The sequence below is a fragment of the Nycticebus coucang genome, chromosome 6 (assembly GCF_027406575.1).
Source record: "Nycticebus coucang isolate mNycCou1 chromosome 6, mNycCou1.pri, whole genome shotgun sequence".
NCBI lineage: Eukaryota > Metazoa > Chordata > Mammalia > Primates > Lorisidae > Nycticebus > Nycticebus coucang.
In genome coordinates, this window is record NC_069785.1 from 85,560,677 (window position 1) to 85,584,742 (window position 24,066).

General features: G+C 39.4%; 1 pseudogene; it reads left to right on the forward strand.

Annotated features, from left to right (window-relative positions):
- The first annotated feature begins 2,268 nt into the window (after positions 1-2,268).
- On the forward strand, positions 2,269-3,564 carry LOC128587359 (pantothenate kinase 3-like; annotated as a pseudogene).
- The last annotated feature ends 20,502 nt before the right edge of the window (positions 3,565-24,066 follow it).

A 24,066-nucleotide genomic window follows, 5' to 3' on the forward strand; every position in this document is an offset into this window, starting at 1 on the left:
TAAATCTTTCCCCTTAGTCCCTATTCGTCCCCCCACCTTTTCTTTTCTGTATCCTTAAAACTGCTCTTCCCTCTGCAATAGGGGCTTCTCTGCCCTCCTGCTGAGGCAGGAGAAGCCCAGATTCGAATCTGTGAATAAAGGGCTCTATTGTTTTTGCATCGGACTCGGCTCCTTAGTGGTCTTTGTGGGGGATTTCAAGATCTGGGCACAACAGCTGCAAACTGTGATGCTACAGCACTCCACCAAGGCTGAAATAGTGAGACTCAGTCTCAAAAAAAAAAGTCCTCGCATGGATGCAGTGAAAAAGAAACCTTTATGCATTGTGGGTGGGACTGCAACTTAGTGCAACTTCCATAGAAAAAAGTTTGCAGATTTCCTAATGAACTAAAAGTCAACCTACAGTTTGATCCAGACATCCCTCTACTGGATACCCACAAAGGAAAAAAAGTCACTTAAAAAATGTTATGCCAGGAGTTCCCCCAAGACCACATAACAAGACAAGTCAAATTAAAGCGGGGTCCTTTATTGAGGAGCTGGCTGGGGACTGCCTCTGTGACCCAACAAGGGGGTTTCTGAGAGCAACCCTGAGCTGTTTGAGACTCTGGCTTTTATAAGGCAAAATATTCCTAGGGGCAAGTAAATATAATCAACATAATCACAAAAGCAAAAGCAGCAGTTAGGGGAGAACACAAGGGTGGGGTGGTTAGTTTACACAATGCTATAATCCTGAGAGCAATTAGCAGTTTTTCCTTAACAAAGCAGGTATAATCTACAATGTCCTAAGGAAATGTAGGGAGGGAGGCTTATAGGTGGGGGTCATAAAGCAATAATCACCAGGGACATCATCACAAGTGCTGTCAGTAATTTACACCACTAACAACTTTAGTTGAATTTAATCACCATTCTACAATGGGAGGGCAAGCAAGGAGGGACCAGTTTTGAAGGTAATGAAATGGGGCAGCGCCTGTGGCTCAAGGAGTAGGGCACTGGTCCCATATGCCGGAGGTGGCGGGTTCAAACCCAGCCCCTGCCAAAAACCACAAAAAAAAAAAAAAAAAGAAGGTAATGAAATGTAACAGAAAAGGAGTCAAAACAACAGAGTGGAATCAGGCTTGTTTTGCCACTCCCCTGACTCTCAGGAACAGGAATTGTAACAAAATGGAGTCAGGCTTGCTTCTCTTTCACCTTAACGAAAAGACACCTGCACACAAATGTTTATTACAGCACATTTCACAATTGCAAAGATGTGAAATCAATCCAAATGCCCTCCAATTAATGAGTGGATTAACAAAATGTGGCATATGTATACCATGGAATACTGTTCAGGCATGAAGGATGACTTAATGCTTTTGGCAACAATTTGGGTGGAACTGGAGACCATTATCCTAAATGAAGTATGTAAAGAATGTAAGAAACAAATACCAATGTACTCACCATTAAAGTGGAATTAACTGATGAGCACACCTGTGCATAGAGGGAAGTCAATCTCAGGAAATCAAGGAAGGGGTGGGGGTGGAGGAGACGGGTGAAAACCTACTTAAAACGAACACTATCTGGGTGATAGGCATAGTTTTAAGCCTGACTTGACCATTAAGTGATTCATGTAATCAAAACCTTTTGTATCCCTGTAATACTTTGAAATAATCATATAATAAAAGCTTCCTCAACCTCACATGCCCAGGCTCCAGTGATTTTCCTGCTTCAGCCTCCCAAGTAGCTGGCTAGTTCTTTTTTCTTTTTTTTTTGCAGTTTTTGCTACTCCGTTGAGCCGCAGGTGCCGCCCATAGTACTTCTATTTTTTATATAGGCAAGATCCCGCTCTTGCTCTTGCTCAGGCTGGTCTCAAACTCCTGATTTCGAGTAATCTTCCCACTTCATCCTCCCAGAGTGCTAGGATTATGGGTGTGTAGCACTGCGCCTGGCCTCTTAATATTTTATTCTAAGATCTTTACAGTTTTATGTCCCTAACTCATTTTGAGATTTTTTTCTTTTTAAAAAATCTAAAGTAAGCCCTTTTGTTTGGAGCGGCTGTGGGAAGGTCCAGGCGGCGGGGGGGCGGGGGGGCAGAGTGGCGAGGCCGGCGGCCTTCCCCAGCTAGCTGGGTACAGGCCGCCCCTTGCGGGGAGTGAGGGGCCACCCCCTGGGCCAGACATCGCCCCAGGTGCCGCCGCCCCACACCAGGCCCTCCTCGTGGGCCTGAGTGCAGTAACCGCCGGGGCCTCCACTGCGGGGCCCTACCACCCCCGGAGTGGCCACCACTGTGATGCCATGAAGACCAAGGATGCCAAGAAACCTTCTATCTTCTGCTGTTTGATCCTGGATGAGATTAGGCGTCTTCAGGTTGGTATGGCGCTGGACTGGCCCTTTGAAAAGCTTTCCGTGGTTTGGCTTGGACATTAGGGGAACTCTAGTAAAGCTCTCATGTTTTGAGCTTATTGATATCACAGCAGAGGACGAACAAGAAGTCGAGAGCTCAAAAAGTATTCGGAAATATTGGACTTCTAATGTAGCTTATGGATTCACTGGCATACGGGATGTACACCTTGAACTGAAGGATTTAACTCTTTTTGTCCTAAGAGGGAACTTGCACTTTGTCAGATTTCCAACCCAGGACCTGCTACTTTTATCCAAATGGGAAGAGATAAAAACTTCTCAACATTACAAATGGTGCTGTAGGAGGTGGTACTTACAAGTTTGAATTCGCACAGTAGATTGGAAACCTCCACCTGCACAAACTCATGAACTTGACTGCCTTGTAAAGGGCTCGCTGTATGTACATAGATTCTGTCAGTTTCAATGGACAAGCAGAGTGCTATTATTTTGCTAATGCCTCAGAACCTGAGCGATGCCAAAAGATGCCTTTTAACCTAAAGGATCCTTATCACTGCTGGTCGTGAATATTGGCTCAGGAGTCAGTATTTTGGCAGTCCATTCCAAAGACAACTATAAACGAGTGACTGGGACAGGCCTTGGAGGGGGTACCTTTCTGGGTTCGTGCAGTTTATTGACTGGCTTTGAAAGTTCTGAAGAGGCTCTTGAAATGAAATCCAAGGGTGACAGCACCCAAGCTGACAAGCTGGTCCGTGATATTTATGGAGGAGATTCTGAAAGATTTGGTCTGCCAGGTTGGGCTGTAGCGTCTAGTTTTGGGAATATGATTTATAAAGAGAGGCGAGAATCTGTTAGTAAAGAAGTTCTCTGGGCGGCGCCTGTGGCTCAAGGAGTAGGGCGCCCGTCCCATATGCCGGAGGTGGCGGGTTCAAACCCAGCCCCGGCCAAAAAAAAAAAAAAAAAACAACAAACAAACAAAAGAAGTTCTGGCAAGAGCTACTTTAGTTACTATCACCAATAACATTGGTTCTGAGGCACGGATGTGTGCTGTTATGAGAAAATAAACTGAGTTGTCTTTGTTGGACATTTTTTACATGTCAGTACTCTTTCAATGAAACTTCTGGCATATGCACTGGATTATTGGTCAAAAGGTCAACTGAAAGCATTGTTTCTAGAACATGGGGATACTTTGGAGCACTTGGTGCACTTCTTGGGCTGCCAAATTTCAGCTAAACCATCAGGTCTCTCTCTGTTAATAAATGTCATCCAAGAGGAGCTGAAACCAGAGGCATTATTGTCTCTTTGTAACTGGGAACCAAAGGATAAAAGATTATCATAAGCTGCTGAATATTACCAGATTAAGAGAGAACTCGGTAACATAAAGTATTTCTATTTGAAATGTTTTCCCTATTGTATATAGCCAGTGTTGAATTCTTAAATGCAATACAGCCTCTCACTACTGAAAAAATAAATAAATAAAATTTGAGGTAAGGGTTCAACTTTTTCCTTTGCATGTTTTCCAGTTTTCCCAGCACCTTTTGTTGAAAAAAGATTGTCCTTTTTTCTATCTTTGCCTTTTTTTTTTTTTTTTGAGACAGTCTCACTTTGTTGCCCTGGGTAGAGTGCTGTGGAGTCACAGCTCACAGCAACCTCCAGCTCTTGGGCTTAGGCATTCTCTTGCCTCAGCCTCTTGAGTAGCTGGGACTATAGGCAACTACCACAACACCCAGATATTTTTTGTTGCAGTTTGGCTGGGGCCAAATTTGAACCCACCACCCTCGGTATATGGGGCCAGCGCCCTACTCACTGAGCCACAGGCACCACCCAAGATTGTCCTTTTTCATTTGAATGACCTTGGCACTATTGTTGAAAATCATTTGACTCTATGTGTAAGGGTTTATTCCTAGGCTCTCAAATCTATTCCATTTGTGTATGTTTGTCTTTATGTCAGTACTGTTCTGTTTTGATTACTGTTGCCTTGTACTATGTATTAAAAGCAGATGTTTGAGATGTTCAATGTGTTTATTCTTTTTTTTTTTTTTTTTGTGGTTTTTGGCCGAGGCTGGGTTTGAACCCACCACCTCCAGCATATGGGACCGGCGCCCCATCCCTTTGAGCCACAGGCGCTGCCCAATGTGTTTATTCTTGTACAAGATTATTGTGTCTATTTGGACACTCGCAAGATTGTGTATGAATTTTGGGATACAATCTTTTTTTTTTTTTTTTTTACTTTTGCAAAACATTTAGGATTTTGGTAAGGATTGCAATGAATCTATAGATTGATTTGGGTAGTATTGATAGCTCAGTAATGTTAAGCTTTCCAATCCATGGCCATGGGATGTCTTTTCATTTATTTGTGTGTTGTTTCAGCCATGTTTTGTAATTTTCAGTGTATAAATTTTTCATTTTTTTGTAAAGTTTCTTCCTCAATATTATATTCTTTTTCATGCTATTTGTAAATTGAATTATTTTCTTACTTTTCTTTTTCAGTTGTGTATTTCTGTGTAGAAATCCAACAGTTTTTGCATATTGATTTTGTAACTTGAAACTTGCTGAATTCTTTTTGTTTCATTAGATTTAGAAGGTACAAGTGTTCTTACATGTGTGAGTTGTATAGTGGTGATATCAGGGCTTTTAAAATCACCTGAGAAGCATGCACTGTACCCAACAGGTAATTTTCATCCCTCATCCCCTTCCCACTGTCCCTACTTATGAGTCTCCAATGTCCATTTTACCACCCCGTATACCCATTGTTTAGCTCCCACTTATAAGTGAGAACATTCAGTGTATGTTTTTCCATTTCTGAGATAGTTCACTTGGGATAATGGCTTCCAGTTCCACCCAAGTTACTGTGAAAGAAATTGTTTCACTCTTTTTGATATAATGACTTCTTTTACTTTTGAGTAGATACCCAATAGTGGGATTACTAGATGGAAAGATAGGTCTACATTTACTGTCTTGAGGAATCTCCATTTATTTTTCATACAGGTTGTACTAATTTACATTCCCACCAACAGAGTATAAGCATTCTCTTTTCACTGTGTCCACATCAACATATACTGTTTTTTGATTACTTTTTAATAATGGCTATGACAGGATTAATGTGATATTGCATTGTGGTTTTAATTTTCATGTTTCTCAGCCATTTCTATATTGTCTTTTGAAAACTATTCATGTACACACACTTTGCTCACTTTATAATGGGTGTATTTTTTTCCTTGCTGATTTGTTTGAGTTTCTTGTAGATTCTAGATATTTGTCCTTTATCAGATGTATAGCTTGCAAATATTTCCCCCTGCACTTTAGATTGTCTGTTTAGTCTGTTGATTATTATTATTATTTTATATATTTTTTGAGACAGAGTCTCACTTTGTCACCCTCAGTAGACAGCAACCTCCAACTCATGGGCTTAAGTGATTCTCTTGCCTCAGGCTTCCAAGTAGCTGGGACTACAGGTGCCCACCACAATGCCCAGCTGTTTTTTGTTGCAGTTGACATTGTTGTCTAGCTGGCCCGGGCCAGCTTCAAACCCTCCAGCCTCAGTGTATGTGGCTGGTGCTGTAACTACTGTGCTACAGGCGTCGAGGGTGCTGATTACTTTTATGCTGTGCAGAATCTTTTTAGTTTAATTAAGTCCCATTTTTTATTTTTATTTTTGTTGTATTTACTTTTAGGGTCTTCTTTTTGAATTCCTTGCCTTGGACAATGTCCAGAATAGTTTCTTTTCAGCTGTGTGTGTGTGTGTGTGTGTGTTTAGAATTTTCATTATTTCAGGTCTTACATTTAAATCTTAAATCCATTTTGATTTAAGTTTTAATTTTTTTTTTTTTTGGCCGGGGCTGGGTTTGAACCCGCCACCTCCGGCATATGGGACCAGCGCCCTACCCGCTGAGCCACAGGCGCCGCCAAGTTTTAAATTTTTTTAAGACAGAGTCTCATTCTGTTGCCCATGCAAGAGTGTTGTAGTGTCAGCCTACCTCACAGCAACCTCAGATGCCTGGGTCCAAGCAATCCTTCTGCTTCAGCCTCCTGAGTAGCTGGGGCTATAGGCACCCAACACAGTGCCCAGCTAATTTGTTCTATTTTTGTTAGAAATGAGTATCACTCTTGCTAAGGCTGGTCTCAAACTCTTAGCTCAAGGGATTGTCCTGCTTTGGCCTGGAGTTCTAGTGTTATGGTGAAAGAGAAGCAAACCTAACTTTTTTGTTGTTGTTGTTGTAACTCTTATTCCTGAGAGTCAGTGGGGAGGCAAAGCAGGTCTGACTCTATTCTGTTGTTTTGTTATATTTTATTGCTTTAAAAAAAAAAAAAAAAAAAAACGGTTCCACTTGCCTCCTCACCCATTGCATGGTATTTTAAATGTACCTGGTTGGAACTGTTAGAATTATTAGTATTGTGTAGAAAGTCACTAACTACCCTTGCCACAGCAACCCTCATGATTATGTTAAGGTGGTCTTCATAGCATCTGTATTGATATTGAAATGTTAAAAGAACAAGCGTAACTCCATTTTACTATTTACTCCCTTTTACCTTCAAAATTAATTCCTCTTGTTTGCCCTCCCATTGTGTAACTGTAAATGCATTTGCTTGTTGTGGCCCTAGTGATTATAGCTTTATGACCCTTACCTGTAAGTTCCCCTCCGTGCATTTCTCCCCAGAAATTGTGGTTTGTACCTATTTTGTAAGGAAGAAAAATCACTAATCTGGTGATTACAGCATTGTGTAAAATGACTAATACCCTACCCCTTTAACTGCTATTTTCACTTCCGTAATATTGCTTACTTGTCCCCTGCAAAAGTTTTGCCCTATAAAAACCAGAGCCACATACCAACTCAGGGCTGCTCTCAGAAAACCCCATGCTGGGACACTGAGGCAGTCACCAGTCAGATCTCCAATAAAGGACTTTCCTGCAAATTCGGCTTGTCTGACTGTGTGGTCTCTAGGGGAACTCCTGGGCATAACACTAGGATTACAGGTGTTAGTCACCACACCTGGCCTTTATTTACTTTTTATATATAGCCTGAGTCTCTATTGAGAACTCTGTTTCATCGATCTTTGTGTCTATTTTTATACTAATACCATGCTTTTTTGGTTACTATAGTCTTGCAGTATAATTTGAAGATTGGAAATATAATGCCTCCAGATATGGATTGCATTGGCTAGTCAGGCTCTTTTATGATTCCATGTGAAAATTAGGATTTCTTTCTCTAATTCTTTCAAAAATGGTGTCGGTATTTTTATGGGAATTGTATTGAATCTGTAAGTCATATTTGGGCAACATGACATTTTAGCAATATTGATTCTTCCAGTGTTTTGTCATTCATGTCATCTACAATTTCTTTCATTGGTGTTTGGTAGTTCTTTTTTTTTTTTTTTGTAGAGACAGAGTCTCACTTTATGGCCCTCAGTAGAGTGCCGTGGCCTCACACAGCTCACAGCAACCTCCAACTCCTGGGCTTAAGCGATTGTCTTGCCTCAGCCTCCTGAGTAGCTGGGACCACAGGCGCCCGCCACAACGCCCGGCTATTTTTTGGTTGCAGTTTGGCCGGGGCTGGGTTTGAACCCGCCACCCTCAGTATATGGGGCCGGCGCCCTACCGACTGAGCCACAGGCGCCGCCTTGTTTGGTAGTTCTTATTTTAGAGATTTTTGCTTCCTTGGTTAAATATACTGCTAGGCATTTTATCTTATTTTGCAGCTATTGTGAATGGTATTGATTTTTTTTATTATTATTATTGTTGGGGATTCATTGAGGGTAAAAGAAACCAGGTTACACTGACTGCATTTGTTAGGCAAAGTCCCTCTTGCAATCGTGTCTTGTCCCAAAAAGGTGTGGCACACCAAGGCCCCACCCCACTCCTTCTGGTTTTGAATGATTTGATGATCAGCTTAGCGTTTATTAGTGTATAAAAATGCTACTGATTTGGTGGTACCTGTGGCTCAAAGGGGTAGGGTGCTGATCCCATATGCTGGAAGTGGCAGATTCAAACCCAGCCCTGGCCAAAAACTGTGGAAAAACAAAAAAAGCTACTGATTTGTGTACATTAATTTTGTAAACTTAGATAACTAAATTTATCTATCAATTCTAGGAGTCTTTTGGAGGAGGCTTTAGGGTTTTCTAGATTTAAGATCATCTCGTTGACAAGCAGGAATAGTGTAACTTTTTTTTTTTTTTCTGATTTGGGTGTCCTTTATATTTTTCTGTTACCTGATTGCTCTGGCTGGGACTTCCAGTACTACATACGTTGAGTAGAAGTGGTGAGAGTGAGCATAGTCTTGTCTCAGTTCTTATTGGGAATGCTTTTAAGTTTATCTCATTCATTAGAGTATTTGAATTAAAGGTCATTCACAATCAGAAAGGATTTGGAAAGGGCTTGTCATTGTGAACTAAGATAAAATCTTAAGTCCCCTCCCCAGCAACTAAATGACTTGACCCCCTTCTTGGCTAAGGGGATTCCTAAAACTGAGTTGCTAGCCATCAGAAAGCAGATCTGACATGTCTTATCATGCTTCCCTTCTCTTATTAGAGATGCCCTCTCTGACTCAGCAACAGCCCAAGGCTATGCAAGACTTACCTGCAGGTCCTCAAGATACAGGAGAAACCAGTTGTGTCTGTCCAGTACTTGGTCTCTGATTAACAAACCCTTTACCTTAAGCATGTCTTTTGCTGACGTCTGGTCTTTTAGTCAAAGTCTAACTCTTTCAGCCAATTATCAGCTAAAAAATTTTTAAACCCACTTATAAACCTGTAAGCCCTACCCCACTTCCAGATGTCACAACTTATTGTGCCAAACCAATATGTTTTCTGCTCATTGATTTATCACTTCACCAGTAATTTCTATCTCCCAAACCAAACTGCAAAGCCATCACTGTGAGTCCACTTGCTCAAGGCTTCTTGGGTGTGGCTCTGGGTCATAGTCTTCAAATTTGGCTTAGAATAAACCTCTTTAAATTATTTTTACAAGTGTGGCTTCTTTGCCATTGACATCATAGGAAGTTTTAGTATGTTGATATATGTATTTATTCTGTCTATGCCTATTTTGTTGAGGGTTTTTATCATTAACACTTGCTGGTGTGGGGGTGAGGGGAAACTTGCCCTTTCCCCCCAAAGGTGGATGAAAGACCAACTCACAATTAAGGCAGAATTATAAGAGAAATGTTTATTTCCAAATATCATGCACATGGGGAGAATTACAGGAGTGATCACCCAATGTCTTAATGATGGCCAGATACCTTTTTAGATGCCTTTTAGAAGGGAGGGGGAGAGTGTGGCGTGTGGGAGCAGCAAGTGGGTGCTAAGGAGGATGAATAGATGGGAGGAAACAGATTGACTTGTAAATTAACCTGAGAGACATTTATTATGTTTTAAACAATTTGCAGTAGGTCTGCTAGCCTTCAGGGTGAAAAAAGAAAGTCAGTTTTGCCCTTTTGATATATATTTTTTTATTAAGTCATTTGTACATAGACCATAAATACATTAACCCCATACATTAATCCCATACATTATGGGATTCCCATACATTATGGGTGGGAATGTATGGGTCATATGTACATAGACCATAAATACATTAACCCCATACATTAATCCCATACATTATGGGATTCAATGTATTGATTATTTGTACAAATTAGCGTGCTTACATCCTACTAATCAACATAGATTTCACCTCATTTACCCAAGTACAGCATTAAGACATTTGTGTTCTACACCTGATAGATCCAATTTGTATTTGCACTATGCTCCATAGGTGTGGTCCCCCTACTAACCCTCCCTCTATCAACCCAATCCCTCCCTTCCCCGCTCCTTCCCCTTCCATCCTTCATCCTAGGCTATAGTTGTGTTTCATTTTTCACATGAAAATGTGAATGATTATAAATTGGTTTCACAGCAGTATTGAGTACATTGGATATTTTTTTTCCATTCCTGAGATACTTTACTAAGAAGAATATTTTCCAGCTCCATCTATGTAAACATAAAAGAGGTAAAGTCTCCTTTTTTTTAATGCTGCATAGTATTCCATGGCATACATATACCACAATTTATTAATCCATTCATGGGTCGATGGGCACTTGGGCCTCTTCCATGGCTTGGCAATTATGAATTGAGGCACAGTGAACAATCTGATGCAAATATGTTTATTGCCAAATGATTTTTGGTCCTTTGAATATACACCTAGAAGAGGAATTGCAGGATCAAACGGCAGGTCTACACTTAGATCCCTGAGTGTTCTCCAAACTTCCTTCCAAAAGGAACGTACTAGCTTGCATTCCCACCAGCAGTGCAGAAGTGTTCCCATTTCTCCACGTGCCTGCCAACATCTGTAGTTTTGGGATTTTGTGATGTGGGCTACTCCTCCTGGAGTTAGATGGTATCTCAGAGTAGTTTTGCATTTCTCTGATGATTAAAGATGATGAGCATTTTTTCATGTGTCTGTAGACCATGTGCCTGTCTTCTTCAGAGAAGCTTCTGTTCATGTCTCTTGCCCACAATGACATGGGATCACTTGTTTTTTTCTTAGTAATAAGTTTGAGTTCTCTATGGATTCTGGTTATTAGACCTTTGTCAGAAATATAACTTGCAAAAATCCTCTCTCATTCTGAGGGCTTTGTTTTAATTAGTGTGTTCTTGGCAGTGCAGAAGTTGTTTAATTTGATCAGATCCCGGTAGTGTTTTTTTTTGTGTGTGTGCCAGTACCATGCTATTTTGATCACTATAGATTTATGGTATAGTCTGAAGTCTGGAAGTGTGATTCCTACCGGTTTGTTCTTATTTCTGAGTAATGTCTTGGCTATTTGAGGTTTTTTATGTTTCCATAAAAAACGAAGTACTAATTTTTCCAGGTCTTTAAAGTATGACAGAGGTGCTTTAATAGGGATTGCATTAAATCTGTAGATTGCTTTAGGTAGTATAGACATTTTAACAATGTTGATTCCTCCCAGCCATGAGCATGGTATATTTTTCCATTTGTTAACATCTTCAGCTATTTCTTTTCTCAGAGTTTCATGGTTGTCTTTATAGAGATCTTTCACATCCTTAGTTAGATACACTCCCAGATAGTTCATCTTCTTTGGCACTATTGTAAAGGGAAGAGTCCTTGATTGTTTTTTCCCCTTGACTATTATTGGTATATATAAAGGCTTTGATTTATGAGTGTTAATTTTGTATCCTGAGACATTGCTGTATTCCTTGATCACTTCTGGGAGTTTTGTAGTTGATTCCCTTTTCTTTTCCAGATATATAATCATATCATCTGCAAAGAGTGACAGTTTGATCTTCTCTGATCCCATTTTGATCCCCTTGATTGCCTTCTCTTGCCTGATTGCAGTGGCTAAGACTTCCATTACAATTTTAAAAAGCAGTGGAGACAGTGGGCATCCTTGCCTGGTTCCTGATCTGAGTGGAAATGATTTTAATTTTACTCCATTCAATTTGATATTGGCTGTGTTTTTGCTGTAGATGGTCTCTATCAGTTTAAGAAATGTTCCTTCTATACCTATTTTCTTAAGCGTTCTGATCAAGAAAGGATGCTGGATATTGTCAAAAGCTTTTTCTGCATGAATTGAGAGAATCATATGGTCTTTGTTTTTTAATTTGTTTATGTGGTGTATTATATTTATGGATTTACGTATATTGAACCATCCTTGGGATGCTAGGATGAAACCCACCTGGTCATGATGTATAATTTGTTTGATGTTTTGTTGGAGTCTGTTTGCTAGGATGTTATTGAATATTTTTGCATTAGTATTTATTAAAGATATTGCTGTATAATTTTCTTTTGTTGTTGGGTCTTTTCCTGGCTTGTGTATCAGGGTGATATTTGCTTCATAGAATGTGTTGGGAAGTATTCCTTCTTTTTCTATGTTTGGGAAAAGATGAAGTAATATAGGTACTAGTTCCTCTTTAAAGGTTTGGTAGAATTCTGTTGTGAAGCCATCTGGTCCTGGGCTTTTCTTTTGGGGGAAATTTCTTATAGATGATGCTATTTCACAACTTGTTATAGGCTTGTTCAACATATCCACTTCTTTCTGGCTAAGTCTAGGAGGGTGGCATGTTTCCAAGCATTGATCTATTTCCTTTAGATTTTCATACTTCTGAGAATAGAGTTTTATGTAGTATTCATTAAGGATTTGTTGAATTTCTGAGGAGTCTGTTGTTATTTAGCCTTTATCATTTCTGATTGATGAGATTAGGGATTTTACTCTTCTACTTATGGTTAGGTTAGCCAAAGGTTTATCTATTTTATTGGCCTTTTCAAAAAACCAACTCTTTGATTGGTTGATCTGTTGTATGATTCTTTTGTTTTCAATTTCATTTAGTTCTGCTCTAATTTTATTTATTTCTTTTTCTTTTGCTGGGTTTAGGGTTGGAATATTCTTCCTTTTCCAGTTGCTTGAGATGTCCCATTAAGTCGTTGACTTCCTCTCTTTCCATTCTCTTGAGGAAGGCTTGCAACGCTATAAATTTTTTTATTAGGACTGCCTTTGCAGTATCACAGAGGTTCTGATAGTTCCTGTCTTCATTATTGTTTTGTTCCAAAAACTTGGTAATTTCCTTCTTGATCTCATCTATGACCCAGCTATCATTCAGCATGAGGCTATTTAATTTCCATGTTTTTGTATGTGTATGAAGATTCCTGTTCTTACTGAGTTCAACTTTTATTCCATGATAGTCTGAGAAAATATAAGGAATGATTTCTATTATTTTAAATTTGCTGAGGTTAGACTTGTGACCTAAGATGTGATCAATTTTGGAGCATGTTCCATGGGCAGATGAGAAGAATACATATTCGGTTTTGTTACAATGAAATGTTGTGTAGATGTCTGTTGGATGCAAATGTTGAATGGTTAAGTTTAAGTCTAAAATTTCTTTGCTTAGCTTCTTTTTTGAGGATGGATCCAACACTGCCAAAGGAGTTTTACAGTCTCTGACAAATATGGTGCTGAAAGAAATCAAGTTGCTCATGTCAGTTAGAGTTTCACTTATAAATTGAGGTGTATTCTGGCTGGATACATAAATGTTGATAATTGAAATCTCATCATGTTGACTGTTGCCCTTAATAAATAAGAAATTACCATCATTATGTTTGCTTACTGTTATTGGTTTAAATCCTAGTGTATCTGATTTTTTTCTGATTTCCATTTGCCTGAATTATAGATGACCATCACTTCAGCCTGAGCCTATGTTTATCTGTTAAGGTAAGGTGAGATCCTTGAATGTAGCAGATGTCTGTCCCGAGTTTTTTAATCCAGTCAGCCAACCTGTGTGTCTTTAGAGGGTAATTTAAGACAGTCACTGTAATTGACAGTATTGATAAGCCAGATAGTGTTTTGGGTATTGAGTTTTTCAGAGTTAAAGGAAGGTCAATGCCCCACAGCCTGGCCACTACCCTCTGCTACCAACCATCTGGGGGAGCTGAGGCCTGCCTGCCTAGGGTACTCAATAGCCACTGGTGAGTGTTCCACTTGGACTCAGTCTAATCCAAGTAGCAAGTCAGCAAATACTTTTCTCCCTCAATCAGCACACCTTTGCCCCTGCCACTCTGCAGCACTGGTATCCCTATAGAATGAGTTCTGGTTTCCTCTGGCAATCCTCTAAGTTGGGGAGGTGTTTCTCCAAGATTGGAGCTTGGTGGGATCACTCTATTGTTGCTGGATCTTTGTGGGTAGTGACCCTGCACAGCTCCCCTGCAACTGCCACAGCCAGGGTGTTCTGGCTGTGGGAGCAGCTCTGGGAGTTGTGCAGGGGTCTGTGATCTGGGGCACACAGATCCAGCAGCAGGGCGGGGTGTTGAGTGACCAGCGACACAAATGAACAGCAGCTTTGCCATGGGTGTAAACTCACTCCTGTAATTATTATATCAAGAAACAGACTACACAAAATGAGATGGCGTGTAACAAAAATCTTTATTTCAGGTTTTGACTTTATATTTTTCTAGTCACGTACACACTTAATCTATTATCTATTAGTTTCATTGTTATCTCATTTTACCTATCTGAAATTAACTTGAAAGGAAATATTTTGTTATCATATCAATACAATCAACTTTGTAGTAAACCTCTTCTAAACATTGACTAATTTCTGAGCAGGTTATCTAAAGGAAGATCACAAAGAAGAAAGTCGCCACAGGGGAATAGAGTAAATAGAAGAATGTCTTCAAGCATTCACTCAGTTTACTCAGTATGAAGTAATGACTGTGTCTTTCCTTCAGGGCAGAGAACCTATAGACCTCTGACAATATGTTCTTAACATATGTCAACCCTCTGGCCTGTATCTCTGAGGAAGGGTGGCATGCCCTTTGATCTCAGGCTTCATGGGGTGTACAGCTTCAGAGAAAAGGCCTAAGGAATTTTACAACTCCAAGAAATCCTAACTCTGTGTGCAACCCAGGGGGGTCAAAGTCCCTTAAGCCTCTGGAAGAAAAGCAAGTCATTTTAAACTCACGCTGAATTCACTTTGTGTGCTTGAGTAGGATATGTTTATTTCTAAATATTATCCTACAGGGAGATGCTGCACATGGTTCTGGCAGTGCCTGGTGCCTGGTGACTTTGGCAAAGAGAGTGCTCGTCTCATGTTTCTGGCCAGGTGGGGCGCAGCATGGAGGCAGAGCGCAGGACCTGCTGGTCTAGCAGGCTCTTGCCAGGTGGGAAGTGGGGCACTTGGTCTACCAGATGAGGGGAGGCACTGCTCATGAGCCTCCTCCCACAGTCTCTGCAGGAGTTAGACTTCTGGTTCTTCAGGTAAGGGAGGAAGGGTGGACTGGAAGTTCAGAATGGCAGGGAAAACCTTAGTTCAATTTTTCTGCCTGGCAAGAGAGTGTTCAGAGTCATATCAGGGTCCCTTTGGGGAAGTAGTCCCCACTTCCTACAGCTCTCAGCCATGGGGTGAGACAAGAGGTCCTCAGTTCACCCATCATATGTAGAAAACTTACAGGAGCAAATGAAGAGAAAAAGGAAAAAAAAAAAAACAAACAAACAAACAAAATAACAACAAAACCCCACAGCTTTCTTGGGAGAGGGGCACAAAAATGTCCCAAAAAGATGGACATTTTTCCTTTTGGAAGAATTTTGTACCTGAAGTTTGCTTTCTTGGAGTCACAGCTTGCCTCAGCAAAGGTGACCTGCAGTTATCACTCTTCTCTCTTGGCTCGGCTCCCAGTCTTCAGCTTAATTGAGTACTTTCTGGATGTTATCCTTCCCTCTGGACAGGAGCTTCTGTCGGAGCTGCCTCCAGTTTGCCATCTTGCCCCTCACACTTCCCTTTGATATTTTGATCAGGTCAGTCAGATATTATGTAGATAGAGAGAAAGCCCCTTCCAAATGCTTTCTGATTGTGAATGGCCTCTAATTAAAAATGTTCTTTATACCAAGTAGTCAATTTTAGAGTAAAATTTCCTTAGCTCCTTCACTGTATTTTAGTGAATGCTCTTACTGTATCTATTGAGATAATCACATGATGTTTGTTTTTAATTCTGTTTATATAGTGAATCACGTTTATTGATTTGCATATGTTGCTCCATCTTTCTATCCCTGGGAGGAAATTCACTTGTCATGGTAAATTATACTTTTCATGTGATCTTGTATTTGTTTTGCTAGTGTTTCTTTTGATTGTTTTTGGATAGATGTTAATCAGGCCTGTAGTTTTCTTTTTGTTGTTGTTGTATTTTTTCCTGCTTTGGTATTAGGTTGATACTGACTTCATAAAATGAATTAGAGAGGATTCCCTCTTTCTTGATCTTATGTAACAGTTTCAGTAGGACAGGTACCAGTTCTTCTTTGTATGTGTGGTAGAAATCACTATGATCTGGTCCTTGGCTTTTTTGGGAGGGGAGCCTGTGTTTTATTACGAATTTCTTCTCACTACTTGTTGTTGGTATGTTTATGATTTCTACTTTTCTCTGACTCAGCTTGGGAGGTTGCGTGATTGCAGGAATTGATTCATTTTCTCTAGAATTTTTAGATTGTGTTCACAGAGGTGTTCATAGTAGTCTCTGAAGATCTTTTGCATGTCTATGATATCAGTTATAATGTTTCCTTTTACATTTCTGATTGACCTCATTTCAATCATTTTCTTCTTTTCTTAATCTACCCAGTGGTCTATCAGTTTATTTTATTTTATTTTTATTTTTTTGTGGCCTATCAATTTTATTTGTATTTTCAAAGAACTAAATTTTCGTTTTGTTGATACATTATATTGTTATTTTTTTTATTCAATTTCATTTAGTTCTGCTCTGATTTTTGTTAATTCTTGTCTTCTGCCAGCTTTGGATTTCATTCGTTTTTATTTTTCTAGATCCCCAATGTGTGACATTAAGTTATTAATTTATGATATTTCTGTCTTTTATTTATTTATTGTTTCTGGAGACAGAATCTCAAGCTGTCACCCTAGATAGAGTGCTATGGCATCATAGCTCACAGCAATCTCGAACACTTGGTCATAAGCGATTCTCTTGCCTCAGCCTCCCAAGTAGCTGGGCCTACAGGCACCTGCCACAATGCCCAGCTATTTTTTGTTTGCAGTTGTCATTGTTGTTTGTCAGGACTGGGCTGGATTTGAACCTGCCAACTCTGGTGTATGTGAGCTAGCCATTGAGCTACAGGTGCTGAGCCTATGATATTTCTGTCTTTTAAATGGAAGTATTTAGTGCTATAAACTTCTCTCTTAGTTCTGCTTTTAACTTACCTCAGAGATTTTGTTAGTTCATCTTTTAGTTAAAAAAAAAGTTTTTTAAATATTCACCTTAATCTCATTGTTGATTTCAAAGATAACTTAGTATCATGCCATTTCATTTTCATGTATTTGTATGGATTTGAAATTTTCTTTTAGAATTGATTTCTAGTTTTATTGCACTGTGGTATGAGATGATTCATACTATTATTTTGATTTTTATCAATTTTCTGATACTTGTTTAGTGCCCTAACATATGATCTATCTTGGATAATGTCCCATGTTCTTATGAGAAGAACATAAATTCTATAGTTCGGGAGTAGAATATTCTGTAAATGTCTGTTAAGTCCACTTGTTCTAGAGTCCTATCTTATTCAGTGTTTCTTTGTTGTTGTCCATTTTTGTCATTCGAATGTTGAAGTCCTCCACCAGTAAAATGTTCTTTGTTTCTTTTCTTAGGTCAAGTGGTCTTTGTTTTATGAATCTGGGACTCTGGTGTTAGGTGCATGTATATTTAGGATTGTTATATCTAATTTTTTAATTGATCCCTATGTCATTATATAATGGCTATCTTTGTCTTTTTTTTACATTAATACAGTTATTGATTTATAATCTGTTTTACCCAATATAAGAGTAGCTACTCCTGCTCACTTTTTTTTTTTTTTTTTTTTGAGACAAAATCTCACTCTGTCACCCTGGGTATTTGCCATGGCATTATAACATTAGCAATCTGAAACTCTTGCACTTGAGCAATCCTCCTGCCTCAGCCTACTGAGTACCTGGGGTTCCAGGCAGCCACCACAATTCCCGGCCATTTGTTTTATTTTTTTACAGACAGGGTCTCAGATTTGCTTATGCTAGTCTCAAAGCCCTAAGCACAGGCAGTCCACCCACTTTGGCCACCCACAGTTTTGAGATTACAGGTGTGGATCATATCACCTGGATGCTTGTTAGAAAAGTAAGTTTGCTTTTTCTGTTGCTCTGTGGGCCAAGCTGTGGTCTCCTCTTCACTGTGGCATCTGTAGGAGGACCCAGGTATCTCTGCTGCAGCTTCTTTCACCTTGGGACATGCAGGTCCTGGGAGATCTGTAGGAATTCGGAGGGACACCCTGGAAACAGAAATGGTCTTGGACGAGAGACCAAGATGGCGGCCAAGTAAAAGCTTCCTTGCATCTGGGAACTGTGATTCTGGGGAGATAAGACTCCAGGCATCTCTGGCTGGTAGAATCTGCCTATAATCATCCCTTTGAGGATACAGGGAGTTAGCGAAAGACTTCTGGACCTCAAGAGGATGACAAAAACAGTGGAAAACTGGCAAGTAATCACGTGTGTTCGATAGGTCTAATCCCGCTGACAGCTGTAAGTGCAGTAGCAGTGAGATTGCAAACTGGAAGGGCCTTACCTGTGAAGTCTTTTGGTGTTTTTGGACTTGGCACTCAGTTGAACTGCCTTGTGGAGAGCTTGGGCAGGAGTGTGGAGAACTTTGGGCATTGTCTGGGGCACCAGACTGAGCCATGAGCCAGATGGATGGAACTAATAGTATTTGGCTGTGGGCTATAGGGAGCCATAGTGAGAGAACTGCCCCAAGAAGGTCCGCCCTCCAAGTTGCAGAGCAAGGACCAGGCGGGAGCTAGTAACCTAGTGACTGAGCAGCCTAAAGATGGGGACTGAGCCACCTTACAGCCCTAACCCTCAGGGGCAGAGTGAGACTGGTTTTGGCACATTGGGTAAGTGGATAGCCACTTCAGCAGTGATTTCAGCGTCAAGAACTTTCCTACAAAAGCTTCTGCTTAGCAAGTTTAGAAGTTTAAAGTGCCCTTTAAGAGGGCTGAAGAGAGATGTAGGGTGTCTACCCTGTGGGGTTTGAGAAATCAGCGGAGGCCTCCAGTGGTATCAGCATTGTGATTAACATCTCATACCCCAGAAGACCACCTGTTGCCAGACGATATTCAACAAGATATACTATACTATATATAGGATAGTATATTGCTTTGTTTTTAGTTGTTTATTGTTTGTTTGTTTTTTGTTTATTTTGATGTTGTTGTTATAGTTTTGTTTTTTAATTTCAACCTTTTCCATACAGATTTTTTCTTTTCTTTCTCAGTTTTTCAAGTTTAAATACAATTTCCCATTGCTGCCTTTTGTAAGAACTAGAACATCATTTTTGCTAGTGTTTCTACACCTATTATTTGGTTTTTCACCCACTTTTTTTATCCCCCAAAGTTTCATGTTACAAAGCTGGACAGATCCTCTAAAGAGACATTAAACGAAGATATAAGAGATTTAAATGAGACCCTAGAACAACTGTGCTTGATAGACGCATATAGAACACTCCATCCCAAAGATAAAGAGTACACATTCTTCTCATTACCCCATGGAACATTCTCCAAAATTGATCATATCCTGGGACATGAAACAAATATCAACAGAATCAAAAGAATTGAAATTTTACCTTGTATCTTATCAGACCATAAGGCACTAAGGGTGGAACTCAAGTCTAACAAAATGTTTGACCCCACACAAAGACATGGAAATTAAACAATCTTCTGTTGAATAACAGATGGGTGCAGAAGAAATAAAACAGGAAATCATTAACATCCTTGAGCATAACAACAATGAAGACACAAGCTACCAAAACCTGTGGGATACTTCAAAAGTAGTTTTGAGAGGAAAATTTATCGCTATAGATGCCTACATTTGAAAAACAGAAAGAGAGCACATCAACAAACACACAAACCATCTTATGGAATTAGAAAAAGAACAACAATCTAAGCCTAATGTCAGTAGAAGAAAAGAAATCTCCAAAATCAAATCATAGATCAGTGAAATTGAAAAGAAAACAATCATTCAGAAAAATAATGAAACAAGGAGTTGGTTTTTTGAAAAAAGAAATAAAATAGATAAACCATTGGACACATTAACGAGAAATAGAAAAGTAAAATCTCTAGTAACCTCAATCAAAATGATAAAGAGGAAATAACAACTGATCCCACAGAGATACAAGAGATCATCTCTGAATACTACCAGAAACTCTATGCCCAGAAATTTGACAATGTGCAGGAAATGGATAAATATTTGGAATCACACCCTCTCCCTGGACTTGGCCAGGAGGAAATAGAGCTCCTCAACAGGCCAATTTTAAGCACTGAGATTAAAGGAACAATCAAAAATCTTCCGACCAAAAAATTCCCTGGTCCAGATGGCTTCAATTCAGAATTCTATCAAACCTTCAAAGTAGAGCTTATTCCTGTTCTGCAGAAATTATTCAAAAAAATTGAGGAAGAAGGAATCTTCCCCAACACATTCTATGAAGCAAACATAACCCCGATACCAAAACCAGGAAAACACCCAAGCAAAAAGGAGAATTTCAGACCAATCTCACCCATGAATATAGATGCAAAAATTCTCAACAAAATCCTAGCCAATAGATTACAGCTTATCATCAAAAAAGTCATACATCATGATCAAGGAGGTTTCATCCCAGGGATGAAAGCCTGGTTTACCATACGTAACTGCATAAACGTTATCCACCATATTAACAGAGGAAAAAATAAACACCATATTTCTGCCTCTTAATAGATGCAGAAAAAGTGATAAAATCCAGCATCCTTTTCTAATTAGAACACTGAAAAGTATAGGCATAGTTGGCACATTTCTAAAACTGATTGAAGCTACCTATGGCAAATCTACAGCTAATATTTTACTAAATGGAGTAAAACTGAAAGGTTTTGCTCTTAAAACTGGAACCAGACAAGGTTGTCCTCTGTCACCTTTACTATTCAACATAGTGCTGGAAGTGCTAGCCAATACAATTAGGCAAGAAAAGGAAATAAAGGAGCAGAGGAGGTCAAACTCTCCCTCTTTGCTGACGACATGATCTTATACTTAGAGAATCCCAACGACTCAACCACAAGACTCCTAGAAGTCATCAAAAATACTGTAATGTTTCAAGATATAAAATTAATATCCACAAGTCAGTAGCCTTTGTATATGCCAATAACAGTCAAGATGAGAAGCTAATTAAGGACACAACTCCCTTCACCATAGTTTCAAAGAAAATGAAATGCTTAGGAATATATTTAACGAAGGAAGTAAAGGATCTCCATAAAGAAAATTATGAAATCCTCAGAAAGGAAATAGCAGAGGATATTAACAAATGGAAGAACATACCATGCTCATGGATGGGAAGAATCAACATTGTTAAAATGTCTATACTTCCCAAAGCAATTTACCTACCAATGCCATTCCTATCAAAATACCAACATCATAATTTCAAGATTTGGAAAAAATGATTCTGCGTTTTGTATGGAACCAGAAAAAAACCCGTATAACGAAGGCAGTTCTTAGTAATAAAAATAAAGCCAGGGGCATCAGCATACCAGATTTTAGGCTGTACTACAAACCCATAGTGGTCAAGACAGCATGGTACTGGCACAAAAATAGAGACATAGACACTTGGAATGGAATTGAAAACCAAGAAATGAAACTTACATCTTACAAAAATCTAATCTTTGATAAAGAAAACAAGAACATACCTTGGGGGAAAGACTCCCTATTCAATAAATGGTGTTGGGAGAACTGGATGTCTACATGTAAAAGACTGAAACTGGACCCACTCACAAAAATTGATTCAAGATGGAGAAAAGACTTAAGGCATGAAACAATAAAAATCCTCAAAGCATAGGAAAAACACTGGAAGATATTGGCCTGGGGAAAGACTTCATGAAGAAGACTGCCATGGCAATTGCAACAACAAAAACAAACAAATGGGACTTCATTAAACTGAAAAGCTTCTGTACCGCTAAGGAGACAATAACCAAAGCAAAGAGACAACGTACACAATCGGAAAGGATATTTGCATATTTTCAATCAGACAAAAGCTTGATAACTAGGATCTATAGAGAACTCAAATTAATCCACATGAAAAAAGCTAACAATCCCATGTATCAATGGGCAAGAGACATGAATAGAAACTTCTCTAAAGATGACAGATGAATGGCTAACAAACACATGAAAAAATGTTCATCATCTGTATATATTAGAGAAATGCAAATCAAAACAACCCTGAGATATCATCTAACCCCAATGCGAATGGCCCACATCACAAAATCTCAAAACTGCAGATGCTGGCGTGGATGTGGAGAGAAGGGAACACTTTCACATTGCTGGTGGGATTGCAAACTAGTACAACCTTTCTGGAAGGAAGTATGGAGAAACCTCAAAGCACTCAAGCTAGACCTCCCATTTGATCCTGCAATCCCATTACTGGGCATCTACGCAGAAGGAAACAAATCCTTTTATCATAAGGACACTTGTACTAGACTGTTTATTGCAGCTCAATTTACAATCGCCATAATGTGGAAACAGCCTAAATGCCCACCAACCCAGGAATGGATTAACAAGCTGTGGTATATGTATACCATGGAATACTATTCAGCCATTAAAAAAAATGGAGACTTTACATCCTTCATATTAACATGGATGGAAGTGGAAGACATTATTTTTAGTAAAGCATCACAAGAATGGAGAAGCATGAATCCTATGTACTCAATCTTGATATGAGGACAATTAATGACAATTAAGGTCATGGGGGCGGGGGAAGGAAAAGCAGAGAGAGAAAAGGAGGAAGAGGGGTGGGGCCTTGGAGAGTGTCACACCTTCTGGGGGCAAGGCATGATTGCAAGAGGGACTTTACTTAACAAATGCAATCAGTGTAACCTGGCTTATTGTACCCTCAATGAATCTCCCCCCCAAAAAAAGATTAGAGGTGTGAGTTACCACACACAGCCTCCTGCTCACTTTTGATTTCCACTTTTTTTACCATGAGATATTTTTTTTTTAATTTTTTTTTTTTATTGTTGGGGATTCATTGAGGGTACAATAAGCCAGTTACACTGATTGCAATTGTTAGGTAAAGTCCCTCTTGCAATCATGTCTTGCCCCCATAAAGTGTGACACACACTAAGGCCCCACCCTCCTCCCACATCCCTCTTTCTGCTTCCCCCCCCATAACCTTAATTGTCATTAATTGTCCTCATATCAAGATTGAGTACATAGGATTCATGCTTCTACATTTTTGTGATGCTTTACTAAGAATAATGTCTTCCACTTCCATCCAGGTTAATACGAAGGATGTAAAGTCTCCATTTTTTTGAATAGCTGAATAGTATTCCATGGTATACATATACCACAGCTTGTTAATCCATTCCTGGGTTGGTGGGCATTTAGGCTGTTTCCACATTTTGGAAATGGTAAATTGAGCTGCAATAAACAGTCTAGTACAAGTGTCCTTATGATAAAAGGATGTTTTTCCTTCTGGGTAGATGCCCAGTAATGGGATTGCAGGATCGAATGGGAGGTCTAGGTTGAGTGCTTTGAGGTTTCTCCATACTTCCTTCCAGAAAGGTTGTACTAGTTTGCAGTCCCACCAGCAGTGCAAAAGTGTTCCCTTCTCTCCACATCCACACCAGCATCTGCAGTTCTGAGATTTTGTGATGTGGGCCATTCTCACTGGGGTTAGATGATATCTCAGGGTTGTTTTGATTTGCATTTCTCTAATATATAGAGATGATGAACATTTGTTCATGTGTTTGTTAGCCATTCGTCTGTCGTCTTTAGAGAAAGTTCTTTTCATGTCTCTTGCCCATTGATATAAGGGATTGTTGGCTTTTTTCATGTGGATTAATTTGAGTTCTCTATAGATCCTGGTTATCAAGCTTTTGTCTGATTGAAAATATGCAAATATCCTTTCCCATTGTGTAGGTTGTCTCTTTGCTTTGGTTATTGTGTCCTTAGCTGTACAGAAGCTTTTCAGTTTAATGAAGTCCCATTTGTTTATTTTTGTTGTTGTTGCAATTGCCATGGCAGTCTTCTTCATGAAGTCTTCCCCCAGGCCAATATCTTCCAGTGTTTTTCCTATGCTTTCTTTGAGGATTTTTATTGTTTCATGCCTTAAATTTAAGTCCTTTATCCATCTTGAATCAATTTTTGTGAGTGGGGAAAGGTGTGGGTCCAGTTTCAGTCTTTTACATGTAGACATCCAGTTCATCCAACACCATTTATTGAATAGGG